We start from the raw sequence: 16,388 nt of genomic DNA on the forward strand, positions 1-16,388 counted from the left end.
AATGCTGCACAGATGAATTACACAGTGACGGAGCAAGAGCTGCTTGCCATTGTGTTTGCTTTCGAAAAGTTTCGGGCCTATTTGTTGGGGTCCAAAGTTGTGGTTTATACTGATCATGCAGCCTTGAGATACCTCATGGCAAAGAAGGAAGCAAAGCCGCGACTGATCAGATGGGTGCTACTACTGCAAGAATTCGATTTTGAGGTAAAAGACCGAAAGGGCACTGAAAACCAGGTGGCTGACCATCTCTCTCGGCTTGAAGAAGCTGGGAGACCGTCTGATGAGCTTGATATAGATGATGCTTTTCCAGACGAGAGGGTGTTGGCGGTGTCAAATGAGTAGCACCATGGTATGCTGATTTTTCCAATTATTTGGTAACAGGTATAGTTCCCGATGATATCAAAACTTACCAAAAGAAGAAATTCTTGCGGGATGCTCGGCAGTACTATTAGGACGAGCCTTATTTGTTCCGCATATGCGCTGATAACATCATTCGGCGTTGTGTTCCAGAAAGTGAAGTGATGGAAATTCTAAAAGCGTGCCATGCTCTCCTGTTGGGGGTCACCATAGCGGAAACCGAACTGCAACTAAGGTACTTGAATGCGGCTATTACTGGCCGACCATTTTTCACGATGCTAATATATTGGTTCGGTCCTGTGATCAATGTCAGCGGCAAGGGAATATCGGAAAAAGGTAAGAAATGCCTATGAATTTTGTTATGGAGGTAGAAGTGTTCGATGTCTGTGGGATTGACTTTATGGGACCCTTTGTGAGCTCGGGTGGCATGAAATATATCTTGGTTGCTGTGGACTATGTGTCAAAATGGGTAGAAGTGGTGGCTTTACCTAATAACGAGGCCAAGAGTGTCATGGGGTTCCTCAAGAAGAACATATTTACTCGTTTTGGTACTCCGATGGCTATAATCAGCGATGGTGGATCACACTTTTGTAATAGAGCTTTCGCGGGATTGATGGAGAAATATGGTGTAAAACATAGGGTGGCAACACCTTATCACCCTCAGACAAGTGGACAGGTTGAAGTATCCAATAGGGAGATCAAAAGTATTCTAGCAAAAACTGTGAATGCAAATAGAACTGATTGGGCCCGTAAGCTCGATGATGCTCTATGGGCATACCGGACTGCGTTCAAGACCCCGATTGGGACTTCACCCTTAAAGCTTGTGTTCGGAAAAGCTTGTCACTTGCCCGTGGAGCTTGAGCACAAGGCTATGTGGGCGCTGAAGAAACTGAATATGGATTGGGAGGAAGCAACCAAGCTCAGGTTGTTCCAACTAAATGAGATGGATGAATTTCGGTACCAAGCATATGAGAGCGCAGCACTTTATAAAGAAAGGATGAAGCAATACCATGACAAGAAGATCCTGAATCGAGAGTTCTATAAGGGTGATCTTGTATTGTTGTTTAACTCTCGATTGAAGTTGCTGCCTGGTAAGCTTAAATCAAGGTGGTCTGGTCCGTTTGAGGTGGTAGGTGTTTCACCCCATGGAGCAATTGAGTTACAGTCCGGAGATGGTACTCGGACATTTAAAGTGAATGGGCAGAGATTGAAGCACTATCACGGTATGATTTCGGAAGACAGGATTGTTGACAGATATAGGTTGAAGCACCTCGGAACGAACAATGATCTGGTGCACCAAGATAAGGAGTAAATGATCACCACCGTCGTGATGCGACGTTAAATCAAGCGCTTCTTGGGAGGCAACCCAAGTGTATTATTTATTTTCATTTAGGTTTCTAGTTGGATATAGGATAATGTTTGTTTTGGTGCAGAGTATGAACAAGTGGAAAAGAACCGTTAGACGGTACATTCGACGGACCGTAGAATGGACCGCTTAATGGTACAAACAAAACCTGCTCACTGTGATGTGTTTACGCTGCATTTGACGACCGTATAAATTTTTACGGTCCGTCAAATGTAAGCGTAAAACCGTCACAGTAAAGGATGCCATTTTGTTGTTCCCAGGTAAGCCGTAAAACGTTTTTACGGCTCGTAAAACGTTTTTACGATCCGTAAAACGTTCAAAAAAAAAAATTAGTTTATCTGATAAGGAATATAAAGAGTTGGCTGAATTTCATTTTTCATTCCCCATTCAAATACCGATCCAAATCCTTTAATATCCCACTTCCCCCACCCACAAATTCGTTAAATCCTTCAATCCTTACACCCCACGTCCCCTCTTTCCCTTCTCCATTTAACTCCCTTTCTTTCCCTTAGCTAAATTCCCAGCCGTCTTATATTTCAAATTTTGGGGTAAAAATAATTGTTTTTGCTAGTTGTCTTCACGAGCCCAAGGTTCCGCTTGGGAAATTAGTGATTGTGTGCTGTATTACGAACTTCAACAAGCCAACAGGTATGTGATTCTATGTTCCTATGATCATAAATGGGAATTATGTCTCATTATTGATAATATATGTCGGGATTTGGGTGTGTGCATAAATTTGGCTATTTGTGAACTCATAATTGATGATCTGATGGGTTGGAGGGCATTTCAATGATTTTTTTCAAGCCTTTGGAGTCAATCACTGAGATGCCCGCCAACTGTTCGATGAAATGCCAAAAAGGAAAATCGATAACGAAAAGGGGTGAAGTCTGAGTAACCCCGGCTTTTTCTGAGTTCCACGAGGGGGCTGGAATGTATAATCTTGTCTGTGAATTAAAGAATCGAGTGTAACAATGAACAACATGCACTGAGTGGAAGAATTCGACTACAACTTTGACGGACCGTAAAATTTTTGACGGTTCGTCAAGCTGTGTCGTCAAAATTTTAATGAGACTATCACGTACTGTGACCAGTTGACGGTTGGTTTGACGATCCGTAAAATTTTTCTACGGATCGTAAAACTCATCGTCAAATGATCCCAACAGACAACAATCACTGTGACAATTTGACGGTAGGTTTGACGGACCGTAGAAATTTCTACGGACCGTAAAACATAACCGTCAAATGATCCCACCAACACATTTGACGCTTTAAATTCCTTGCAACTTGTGCACTTCACATATAATTTGCAGGCGATACTTACTTGCTTTCTACAGGTATGCCTCCCAAAGTTCGAGGAAGTGGTCCAACCACGTCACAAGGTAGGGACAAAGCTCAAAGTCGCCGACGCATTCGTGATGAGCCCGACCAAGGAGAAAGTAGCGCAGGGGATGACGAACCACTGGCAGCAAGACTCACTAGATCTAAGGGTGCTACTCAGGTACAAGTGTCCTCCCAGTCTGAAGAGAAGGACACTTCCACATCATCTAGCAGCTCGGAATATGAGGTGGAGGCTGCCCGGCTGAAGGAAATCCGAATGAAGGAAAAATCAGAACACAGTGTTAGGTTTTCCGTGTCGGGTTCAAAGGAAATATACGAGCAGGGGCTTGAAGAAAAAGAAGGGGGTAGCCCGAAGAAAAGCATCCATGAGGAGAAACGAATTAGCCTAGACAGACTGGCGGGTTTTCCACGGCTTCTTGCTACTCTTGATCACCATCAGTGGCACTTCATTAGCCACCCTCCAGGGGAGTACATCTCATCCCTAGTTCGGGAATTTTATGCTAACTATGCGGCGGAAATGAAAAATACCTTCAAGCCGGTTCAGCTTAGGAAGCAAAAGCCACCCCCGTTGACAGAGGTGACAGTCCGAGGCAAGAGAATAAATATTTCTACTGAGACGATCAATCATTTCTACTTTGGCCCCGACTATGTACCACCTCCAAACACAGATGAGCTTCAATACAGATTGGGTGGTGATCGGAACGACAAACGGGATGATTTACCATGGGTTGCGTCGGTGATAGCAAGGGGTTCCCCTGCATGGAGTAAAAACACCTCGTTACAAATAAAGAAAGCAGATTTGTCCGTGGAAGGAAAATTTTGGTGGAGCGTGTTGATTCATAGGTTGTACCCCAGTCAGGCGGATAATGTGTTGACGGTTTAGCGGGCCATACTAGTAGCGGCCATCATGTCAAGGTACAACATAAATGTAGGAGAGTTGGTGGTTCAACAAATTCACCACAGAGCAATGACCAAGGAGTTGTCACTAGCATATCCCTGCCTCATTACAGCGCTGTGCTTACGGGAAAATCTAGATCATTATGCACATCGAGATCATCGGTTAATAGCCAAGAGTGTGTATGACCTTTGGAAGAGTCGAGATGGGGACATCCACCTTACTCCAAATGTTCCTATAGAGCTAGCAGCTGGGCTGCCTGCTCCAGCATCACAGGGAAGTGAGCCTGCAGCTCCCGAGACATCGCAGGAGAGGCTGACTGCCACAAGCACATCAGATCAGCTCGTTTCGGGCATCGCAGATGCATCTACAGGGCCCTCCTCCCAGGCCGCTCCAGCTATTCCCAGCACTCCTACCTCTCAGAGCAGCCATGTGGCCTCAGTTTCGACAGCTTTTCCTGGCGGTGTTATGATACAGTTTAATGCTCAAAATTTCCATGATGCGTTTGTCAAAGCAGACAGGGCAGACCGCCAAGTTGCTAATTTAATGGGACAGTTACAGGGTTATATAGATAAACGGGTGGCAGCAGCCTTGGATCCCGCAAGGAAGAAGTGGGAAGATTCCCATAAACTCATTCATTCTAGGATCGATGGACTTGAGCGGCGGATTTTGAATCTTGAGAAGGTAGGCCCTACAGTCGATCTAGGGACAATGCAAACAGAATTGATGCAACTGAAGACAGATGTGCTAGCATTGAAAGTGAAGGAGGGATTTGCATTTGCAGCCCCGCCACAAGCACAGACGCTAGATTTAGCATCTCTGTTGCCTGTTGTCGACTTGCTGGGAGATGAGTCCCCACCTCGGGCCACCAGCAAAAGGCCTAGGGAGGATGGGGAGACTGATGATGAGGAGGATGCCAGTGATGAGGACGAGCAGTTTCGAAAGGTTCAGCGACTCTCTCGTGAGGAGACCCATTTTACAGGGGCGTCATCCAGCCATGCCCCTCCTGTTGAGATGACAGGCAGTGCTATGAGTCCAGGGGGGCAACCACGCTCTCGGGGTCCAATAGGGTCAGCAGTTGGTACTACCGTTCCAGCGGCAGAGCAGGCACTGGACACCACTACTGAGGTGACGAGACATCAGGACAAGCAGGACGCCTATAGCGTTTCAGGTAGCCATATCCCTTTGGTTTACTTATTTTCATGCTTTGGGGACAATGCATGCTTCTTTAGTTGGGGGTGGGACTACTTCATAGTAGTGGAGAGTAAATATGTGTTTAGGCACCCCTTCGGCTTTCTTTGCCAGAGTTCTTTTCCTGAAGGGGATTTTCATTTTGTTGAAACTGGCATGTTTAGGATGTTGCTTAGGTTAAGTAGAGTAATTTTGGCTTATTTGGTATTACTTGGTAACTAATGGCATGTATTGTGGTTTGTTGGAAATTTTGGACCCCTCGAAATTTTGGAAAACGCATACTTAGAACAGGATTGATTCTTTATATGACATTATTATTATTGGGGTATTGTGTGTGATAAATGACTACTTATGAGGTCACAAGTGTAAAAATAATTGTCCTTATGCCAATGTGTGTGTGAGTTGTTAGTTTGATTCTGTTTATGCATGTATAATCTAGAACTTGCCCGGTTGGTCTTGTATGAAATCCGAAAGTTAGTTTGGTTGTGAGATGATCTTAGGCTTTCTTTGTTGAATAGTCACTTTGCCTAAATAAGCCTTACCAAAAGTGTTAAACACCCTTAGTTTCCCTTTTGAGCCTTTTTGACCTTTTTCTTGGCTAGCCAATTATGAAACCTTACCCTTTGTGAAATTAATCCATCTTCGCACCCGTTCCCTCCTTGATGCTACTAGTTAGATGAGGCAAAATGCCTAAGTTGGGGGTGAATTAAATGTGGAGTACATGTTAAAAACATAAGTTGGTGGTGGTGGAGTTTGCTAGTGGAGATTCGATGTGGTAGTTGCGTATATATATATATATATATATATATATATATATACATATATATATATAATAAAAAAATAAAAAAATAAAAATAATAATAAAAATAAAAAAATATAAAAAAATAAATCAGAAAATTGTTGTGAAAAAGATTTGTAAGTTGGTTAGGAGTAAAACCACATCGAGGTCGAAAACTGAAAGAAAATAAAGGGGTGGAAAGAAAAGAGGCAAATTAAGTTGACAAGATGATTGTAGTGTTCAAGGAGGGTGAGTCACTAATATCCAAAAAGTATCCGACCCGTCCCTAAACCTACATTACAAGCCGAAACAAGTCCTAATGTGATCACGACCGAACGAGCCTAGGATGAAAACATAGAAAATAAGGGCAAGCCAATGGTATTTGCATGTGTAGATATGAATTTCTTTATGAGTGTGAGTGTTTTTCTCTTCTCTTTCGTCTTCGTCCCATTCTTGTCGTATATATGTGTGTTGGGACATTCTTTGGTCTATGTGATGGCATAAGGATGAGACGTGAACAAAATAAAGTGACCGCCTAAAGTAGCGTTTGTGTGCACCATAATATGTTCGATAATGTAATGTCATTCATTGAAGCTTCATTGTTAGTCGTAGTGTTCTTGAGTTGTGCATATTGCTTTAAAGTAGAAAGTTGGGGTGGTCGTTTAAAGGAAAACATGCATGCCGGTAGTTCAGAGTCAAAACCAATGTAGACATTGTTACTCTATGATATCTAGGTATTAGAGTGAGTCGTTGTTTTGTATGGCTTGCTTGAGGACAAGCAAACACTTTAAGTTGGGGGTGTTGATGTGGCGTAATTTTACGCCACAATTGATGCTTTTCGGCTATAAGCGTTACTTGTTTTTAAGCAAAGTCTACGTGATTTAATGTGTTTTTTAGTGGATTTCAGGTATCTGAGTGTTTTGATGGCCAAAGTCGAAGAAATGGAGAAAACAAGAGTCACTGAAGAGGCAGTTTGACGGGGCAGTTTGACGGACCGTAAAACTCTTATACGGACCGTCAAATTGACCGTATAGTGGTCACAGTGAACAATGATAGATGAACCAATTATACGGAACATTTATACGGTCCGTAAAACAGTTATACGGACCGTCAAATTGTATCGTATAATGGTCACAGTGAACAATGATGGACGAACCAATTATACGGAACATTTATACGGTCCGTAAAACAGTTATACGGACCGTCAAATTGTATCGTATAGTGGTCACAGTGGGCATGATCGACGAGCCATTTCTGCGGGACATTTATACGGTCCGTAAAACAGTTATACGGACCGTCAAATTGTACCGTAAAAAGGGTGTGATATTTGACGAATGAGAGGAAGAAACTTTACGGTCCGTATAACAATTTTACGGACCGTAAACTGAAACGTAAACCAAGCCGACGGGCAATTGTGTCTTTTCACTTCTCACGATGTTTGCTCCTATAAATACTTAATTGTAGGGTTCTTGTACACAGTTTTTGCCACAGACCTCAGTTTATTATTTCTTAGCATAAGTATTTATATTTTTGAGCTCTTGTGGAGATTACAAACAATTGCAAGTAATTTCTCAAGTCCATTAAATCAATTGTAAGCTTTATGATTCTCATTATTTCTCATTGTTCTTCTTTCTTTATGAGTAGCTAAATTTCCTTACTAGGGTTGTGAACCCAATGATGGGTGTTTTGTGATTGGGTTTTGTGATTGATATACATATAATGTATTATTAGGGTTTGATTATTCTTTATTCTTCATTCATAATTAATGGTTGCAAACATTAATTAAAGCCATAAACCTTCATTTATTTGGAAAAATAATTAGGGTTGGTAAGAATAGTCAACAAGAACTCAAAGCTTTAAACTTTGTTTAATAAATTCACTTAGGAATAAGAGGAATTTACTTGGCATAATTAATCGTTCTTCATGGTTACTTTCTTATATTTGGAAAAATCATAGAAAAACATAATCTTTATTTATTGGGAAATAGTAGAGATTCACATAGAGATTAAGTGCATTCATATAATGATCCATTTGAAGTATATCAAGATCAATACCCATGATCATACACCCTATCTAACGGGGACACAACCTTAGTTTCTTTTACCATAAATTTCCACCAAAGAAATAGTTAAAACTTAGTTATAGAAAAGACCAACTTTTACCAACATTATCGGATTAAGACATTAGACCTAGAACTTAGCATCTACGACTTTAGTAACCTTTTCACACCATATTCCCTGTGGGATTCGACCCCAACCTTGTTGGGTTACTATATTTGACAACGTCCGCATTACACCATTAAGAGGTGTAATTTGAGCGTATCAATCACATTGTCGACATCTCGACAAACATACCACAGGACACTGTCTGCAGAAGTCTCTAAGAAGTAAACTGAACATTATGAGTCAGGACAGGGCCCTGACATATCCATAATCATACATATCTATACATGACTCAGCACAGCTCCAGAATGAGGTGGAACTTGCCAATCCCAGCTGACGTCCAAGCATCTTAGCTATACACTTAACCTGCCAAACAATCTGGGGCTGCGGGCATAAACGCAGCGTCCCCAGGAAAAAGGACGTCAGTATGGACAATGTACTGAGTATGTAAGGTGGTAACAAATCATAATCAGAATTTGACTTAGGAGAGAAGAAATCACAATCTAACTCAATACCTGGAGTCTTCGCTGGAAGAAATATAAATGTGCACATGAAGTCTTAAAACAATCTTTAAGTAAATAATGCAATTCAACATACATGCCGCTTTCGACATGTTAACAGAATGGTCCCTTCGGACAGCCGCTTCCGGCTAGTATTACAATAGTCCCTTCGGACGGCCGCTTCCGGTATAATAATGATGGGCCCTTCGGGCAGCCGCTTCCGGCTTAATAATGATGGCCCCTTCGGGCAGCCGCTTCCGGCTCAATATCACCATCATATCAACACAAACTCAATCCACAAATATCAATTTCAATTCATATCATAAGTCACTAATCAACTCATCACAATCCAATTATTAGCCTTAGTCTTTCATAAGAAGTTATCAAATTTGTATCTCACTGGACTTAGGAGGACATACTTCCAGGTTTGAGGGTAGAATTGTTATGAAATTCTTACTACTTATATTCTACTCAATTTCATCTTATTTCCCTACCCAAAGAATAATGATCATGTCAATACAAAGGGATGATACAATGGAATGTAAACATAAATCGTAAATGAAATGAAGTAGTAAAATCTCGCACCCCCTTCGGAGTGGTTTTGAAATTCAAACTTTATGTTTCCTTTAGTATAAAACTCATTTCCTCGAAATCGTTAGTAAGACCATATACACAACTCAACTTGGAACCTTATGGGTGTTCCCTTCGAAACAGAAAAGGAGTACAATACCAATAAGTCATCACAAGAAACATTTAGACCTTACTCGTCTAAGAATGGAATCATATGGAGTACATATAGATCGAATAACAACAAGAATCATGCCAAAGGAAGAGAGATTTGCCTTACATACCTTGTCGCTTACGTGATTAGCTTAACTTATGCTTCCAAACACTAGCCAATGTACAATCAAGGTAAACAAAATCGTAGACAACTTAAAAGAGGTTCATATACTTCTTTAAGCGCGTAATTAACTTCCGTAAATTCGGGCAGCATTTTCCCTGTAATCTTAGTTTCCCTTTAATTCCAATTCAATTTGGAAACACAATCAGCAACCAACAACAACAAGAACCATCTCATATAAGCCTCTTTAAACTCAAAGCATCAACTCCCAAAGATATACAGCAAAACAGCCCGGTATACGCTTTGTATACGATATCTTCATACACTTTATTCTCCCAAATTCAAGAACAACAATTTTTCAACAACATCAACAACAATATCAACAATCATTTTATATCAATATCCAACTAATTCTATCCATTTAATCATACCAAAACATCCCCCAAGTTATTTGATACCCAAAAATGATAACCGAACTTTCAACGTCATTTTCTCTATTGTAACCCGTCAAATCTATCAATGGTCATGGTAAGAACATCATTAACATTTTAACAATACCTTATATGAGCAGCCACCACGAAAAAAACATCCCCCAAGTTCAACTTTTAGCTTAAAACGACGGCAACAACTTGTACTACACTTTACTCTTCACGAGCCTCGGAATTCGGGACCTCGAACTTGATCAAAACTTGGTTTCTCTCTCTAAGGGCTCTCTTCCCTATCTCTAAAATATTCTGGATCTTTTGGTATGAAAATGAGGCAGATAAGGGTGAAACTTTTCCTTAAATAGCAAGGGAAGTGGGCCTGACCCGACTTGAAGTGGGGTTGGGCCGAGCCCACTGTCCAGTTTGACCTTTCCACCTTAAATCGTCCATAACCTTTTATCCCTATTTCGCATGAAGGCCCACAACATATGGTTGGAAAGGTATTTCAATTATCTACAACTTTTATTTTTGGAGTTTTCCCAAATTTTCAAATAATGTTGGGGTTATGGCCTCCCGAAGTCAGATCACCCGAAAACGTAACTTAAAAACATCTTTTTAGAGGACTTACACTTGGATTTGGCTCAAAGGTCCTTCTTGAGTTATGTTTAACTTCACATATATTGTCCTTATAACTTGTCATATGTCCTTTATAAAAACCCCATCATGTGGGACTCACCTCAGCTTACGGTTACGAGGGTTATATATCTTTTAACGTATCATTCTAATCATATTATACGAATTCCAAATATCATACGCATGCTATCCTCATGCTAATACAGTAGAATTTCATCCTTTATACTTGTAATATTTGCTCCTCCTTGAGCTCACATTAAGCCGTCTGCAATCTTAGTAACGCGAAATTTTCTAGGGTGTAACAACAGTGGCAAAGTTATTAACTATTTGCAAGGAATCATTCCAATGGCAACAGAATGGGGTAAGTTATGCACACATAATTTTTATGGGGGAAAATAGAGCTTAAGCAGGATAACCCATCAAGCATCAGGGTCATTTTAAATTCTCAAAGGGGACTTTTCATGTTTTGGGATTTAACATAAATATGCAAACAAACAGGCTCAGTTTTCCACATAAGAGGAGTGTATGATCAAATAAAGCTTTTTAAAAAAATCACCTACTCAGACCAGTACCAGCAAGAGGGGAGACAGACATGTATACAAGGATATAGCTGAACACTTTAGGCTTAGTTTTACATATAGATATTTCAATGTTTGATGAAGCTCAAACTTGTTTCTTATTGGGCCTATAATTGGTTAAAGGGCCAATAGAGGACTAAACTTGTGCATCTAGGGTAATATCAGGGGTCAAGCAGTCTGCATAAGGGTGACAGGATCATGCAATTAATGATATTAAGCAAACGTTCAAACTAGCCAAGTCAAGATTCAAATTTTCTTATATGCTTGGCTAAATTCCCAAATTTGTATTTAGATAAATAATCAGGCTGACCAATAATGGAATAGACAAATAAGATAGATAAGTAACTAATGGCTAAGCACTCAAACCTATCTAGTCAAGCAGTTAAGTTATCTTAATGTCATTTTACTAATGAAAAATTGAAATAGATTAAAACTAACTCACAGTAACACCTAAGCATATATTAACTAATATCGTACTAAGAGCCTAAGCAGTCATGCTAATATAAATTCATACTAATAAATTTGGAAATCTAGAATTACAACTAAAACACATATAGTCAAGCCATCACAGTACATATGCAGGTTTTAGAGATGCTGAGGACTTCTTTAGATACATGATTGAACCTTGGCTAAGTTAAACATGCTAGTGGACCGGTAAATTCCTAAACAGACCACATGCTTAGGTAGTTTAACCGATTCAAACAGAATCTACAAGCATATTATTTGATAGACAATCGCCTAGATTGTTCTAGCTAATCAACATTTGAACTAATCTAAGCTACGCTAAACATGTAGTAGCATGTTTAAAGAACATTAATACTAAACTACACATACATAACTAACTAATCAAGACTTAAAATAAACTAAGAACACAGATAACACATAAACATATAAACATATAGGCAGACAAAAAATGCTAGAAAATAAACAAACAACAACAACAACAACCCAGTGGAATCCCACAACGTGGGGTCTGGGGAGGGTAGAGTGTACGCAGACCTTACTCCTACCAAGGTAGGACGGTTGTTTCCGAAATACCCTCGGCTCAATAGAAAGCATAAAAAGAGGTCAGATAAGGCCAAGAAATTCAAAGCGATATGGAAATGAAAATAACGAAAGAGACTAAGCCATGATGAAGCTGTTTGCAAAGAGGCAGTAGCTATCACAGATAAAATAAGATAATCAAAGTACAGAAAATAATAAATAGTAGCAGAAATCAAAGCACAAGAACTTATATTGCGATAGTGTGACTTCTAATATGAAAGATAAACGATACTATCTACTAGCCTTCTATCCTAATCTGAATCCTTCATACCCCTCCTATCTAAGGTCATGTCCTCGGTAAGCTGTAACTGTGCCATGTCCTGTCTAATCACCTCTCCCCAATACTTCTTCGGCCTACCCCTACCTCTTCTGAAACCATCCGTGGCCAACCTCTTACACCTCCGCACTGGGGCATCTGTGTCTCTCCTCTTCACATGTCCAAACCATCTCAGTCTCACTTCCCGCATCTTGTCTTCCACCGAGGCCACTCCCACCTTGTCCCGGATAGCCTCATTCCTAATCCTGTCACTCCTGGTGTGCCCACACATCCATCTCAACATTCTCATCTCAGCAACTTTCATCTTTTGAATGTGAGAGATCTTAACTGGCCAACACTTCAGCCCATAGTTTCATGATTTAAAATAGGAGATCTTTTGAATGTGAGAGATCTTAACTGGCCAACACTTCAGTTGAGATTGAAACTTGGAGATTCCTTGCTCCTCAACCCCAAAACTCAGCCACAAAACAAAATAAATTTAGACTTTTAAACTCGAAAAAACCATGATTGAATTAAAGCGTCCAATTCAAGTCGGTCACATTGTCTAAACCCTAGTTTCGAGTTTTTTTAGAGTGTGAATATATGATATTCCCTGTGTGTATTGTGAATTGGGGGTTATTTATATAGAACCCCAAAAATCCAAAACCCTAAACCAATTTTGATATGGGACTTTACAAAATCTGGGATTTTTTTTTCCTTTCAAATAGATTCAACGGCTACGATTTCGTCACATCAATGCATGAAAGGCCAGATTTAAAGGTGTTCTAGGTCGATCCAAATGGTTTTGGATGAACCAATGAAAATTCATGATTTAAAATAGGTTAAGACAAATCCTTGTTTGACCATGATTTTGCAGAAAGGTAAGAGAGAGGGTAAGACTTTACCTTTCCCTTGGTTGTTATGAGGCGGTGAAAGAGGACAAGAGCATTAATTGCTTTTGCCCAAAATGGACTAGCAAGACTGCGCTTCACAATCTTGACCCACACCTTTGCCATTTCCGACAACGAAAGCGAGGAGAGAGGAAGAAAAATCTTCTTGCCGGCTAGGGTTTTACCCCTTACAAAGAGAGAAAAATGAGGGTGTGTTTGGCCACTTTGGCTGAAATAAGAGGTGATGGGCCGGGTCTGGTCAAAATTTGGACTGGGCCTAGTCCTTTAGATGGAATAGGGAAATAACTCATATTTATACAGGTGTTATACGCAATATACACATATATACGTATATATACCTGTATACATATGTATATATATATGGAGGGATAAAACGTGCAATTTATCAAATAGACACAATTTAAAGTTGTTCATTAATTGAACATTTCAAATATAGCTACATTTGAGCTAAATAACCAATTAAAGACTAATTTTGCAGAATGTAACCTATTTGACTTAAAACATGTGATTTGACGGCAAAGAGCAATCGGCCCTGTGAAGATTGGCTCTTTCAAATATAGCCATAATTACCACATAACAATTAATTTGACCATTTCAAATATATAACTAATTAGTTAATTTTGACATGAGAATGTAAATATGGTTATGCAACTTGCAAATTTGAGAGGTGAATTGATTATTTTATTTAATTAATCAACTTCTTGCATTAAACGGAGCAAAATATTTGTCATTTTGACACTTGATAAATTAAACAATTGATCGAAACATTGTTTTTGAGTTATTTTTGACAAGTACTTTAATATTAATGGTAAAAATATGTAGAATATTTTAAATAACTTACAATATATATTTGCACTCATTATTTTCAAATGAAATGGTAGAATATTATCGAAATAATTTTGTAAAAATCATTTTGGCTCATAAATATATATATATATATATATATATATATATATATCACTCCGTATGAGATCCAACAACTCTGGGTAATTAAATAAAATTAATGAATGTCAAAAATTAGGTGTCAACAGTATCGACCCGTCAATCTTTTGAAGGTTTTCTCCTCTAGTCATATAAAAGGTACGTACTTGAATCATTCGTCAAATCTTCTCCTATCAATGTGTATTTAATTTATTTATTTTGTTTGTTGAATTTTTGGGTTTGATTTTAGAATTGTTATTTAATAATTTATTTATTGTATCTTCAACACAAAACGATTTGGCACCTTAAGTCTCCTTAACCTATCTAATCTCTTTCATGTATTTACTTTCAATCTCTGCCGCCATGCTACATTATGTCATTTTATCTACTGCAGTAATTGGTAATAAAAACTATACTACAGCCAATAAAAAGGAGAAATTGGCGAGATATTAAAAGACAAAGAAATTAGAATATAATTTACTCCTTCCGTCTCAATTTATGAGACACTCTTTCTTTTTGGTCAGTTTAAAAAAGAATGACACATTTCTATATTTAGCAATAATTTAACCCTAAAATTTTCATTTTACCCTAAATGAAATGATTTCTAGCCATAAAATATTTCTTGGCTTGTTTTAGATAACAAGATTCAAAAGTCTCTATTTTTTAAAAAAATATTCGTATCAAGTAAATACCCTCATATAAAATGAAACGGAGAGATTTACCGATGAAAATATTAAAAGAATGCAAATCTCTTCTGTCATGTTTTCTTTTCCTCATAAATACAATGCAGATTAGATATTTTCGGGGTAATTTAAAAAAAAAAAAATTAAGGAGAAAATGATTTGACTTGTCTCCAACCACCTAACTTCCTCAATCATCGGTGGTCAATTGGGACGATAAGGAGAATGAATTTTTGGGAGGGGAATAGCAATGATTCTTGTTTCACTAGCATGCATGTTCAAATGGTCCCTATGACCTTATGACCCAAATTATATATGTCAGTCCTTTCACAGCATTATATTCTAGAAGGTAGGTAGTGTTTAGGTTAGTTACTAGGGAGAGTGTTATGCAAGCCCCAAAAGTTTGCAATTAGGAGCCCCCAAAGTTATTTATTAGGTGGATGGATCCCAATTAGGATTAGTTCTAATTACTCTCTTTATTCATATTTGACTTGACATACCCAAGTAATAAATAAAAAAGTAATTTTACCATATGACACCTAATTATTATATGTTGGGAAATGAATTGAAAATAATTATAGTAAATAATAATAAAGGTAAAACAGGTATAAAATGGTAAATTATCTCTTGATTTTTCATACTGAAAAAATAAAAACGAACATCTATTTTTAATATAGTGGACAAGTAAAAGTAGATGGACGGAGTAATAACAAAGAAGTTATCTGACCTCAAAACCAACCCTCATTTTTTTTTAAAATACATTTTGATCCAAAGTAATTAAAATAATAAAATATAACAATATATTAACTTATTTAAACATCTAAACCAACACCCAAGTTTTAAAAAATAAATTTGATCCAAATCTAATTATTAATAATTTTTCAAAATAGAAAAAGTCAAGCTGACTCCCAAACTGCCTCTTCTTTTTCACGACTACCGCAATAAATTTTCTTCCACCCAGCTCGTTCTAGATCATAAAATTGCTCAAATTCAGCATTGTTTCCTTAGTCCTTCTCGGATTCATCCCCCTTGATATGGCGTGGAATTACGACACATTTGATGTCTTTTTACGGAGAGTTTTACTCGTTTTGAAGTGATTTTGGTGTCATTTCTTATGTTATTTGTGGTGTTTGATGACCAAATGGCAAAAACAAGGAAAATTTCACAAAAAGCCCAGATCTAAAGAGTTTCACTGATCATAAATATAATTTATGGACCCTAATTGCTAGTGTAACCGAAATTGCAAAAAGCAGAAGTGTCAATTTTTTTACCACTGTTACAGTCGCTTTTACGGACCGTAGAATATTTGTACGGGCCGTAAATTCCTCCAAAACTCAATGACCAGAACAATGATTCAACTGAAGAACCAATGACGGCAGAAGGTACTGACCATAATTCTGATTGACGGTTCGTAAAAGTGGGCGTAAATAAAGACCTAGCTCTGAAGATTTCACTTTTACTATGGCCAAGATCAAATCGAGGACCATAATTGTGTTTTACGGTCCGTAATTA

This window comes from Lycium barbarum, chromosome 8 (assembly GCF_019175385.1).
Source record: "Lycium barbarum isolate Lr01 chromosome 8, ASM1917538v2, whole genome shotgun sequence".
Classification (NCBI taxonomy): Eukaryota; Viridiplantae; Streptophyta; class Magnoliopsida; order Solanales; family Solanaceae; genus Lycium; species Lycium barbarum.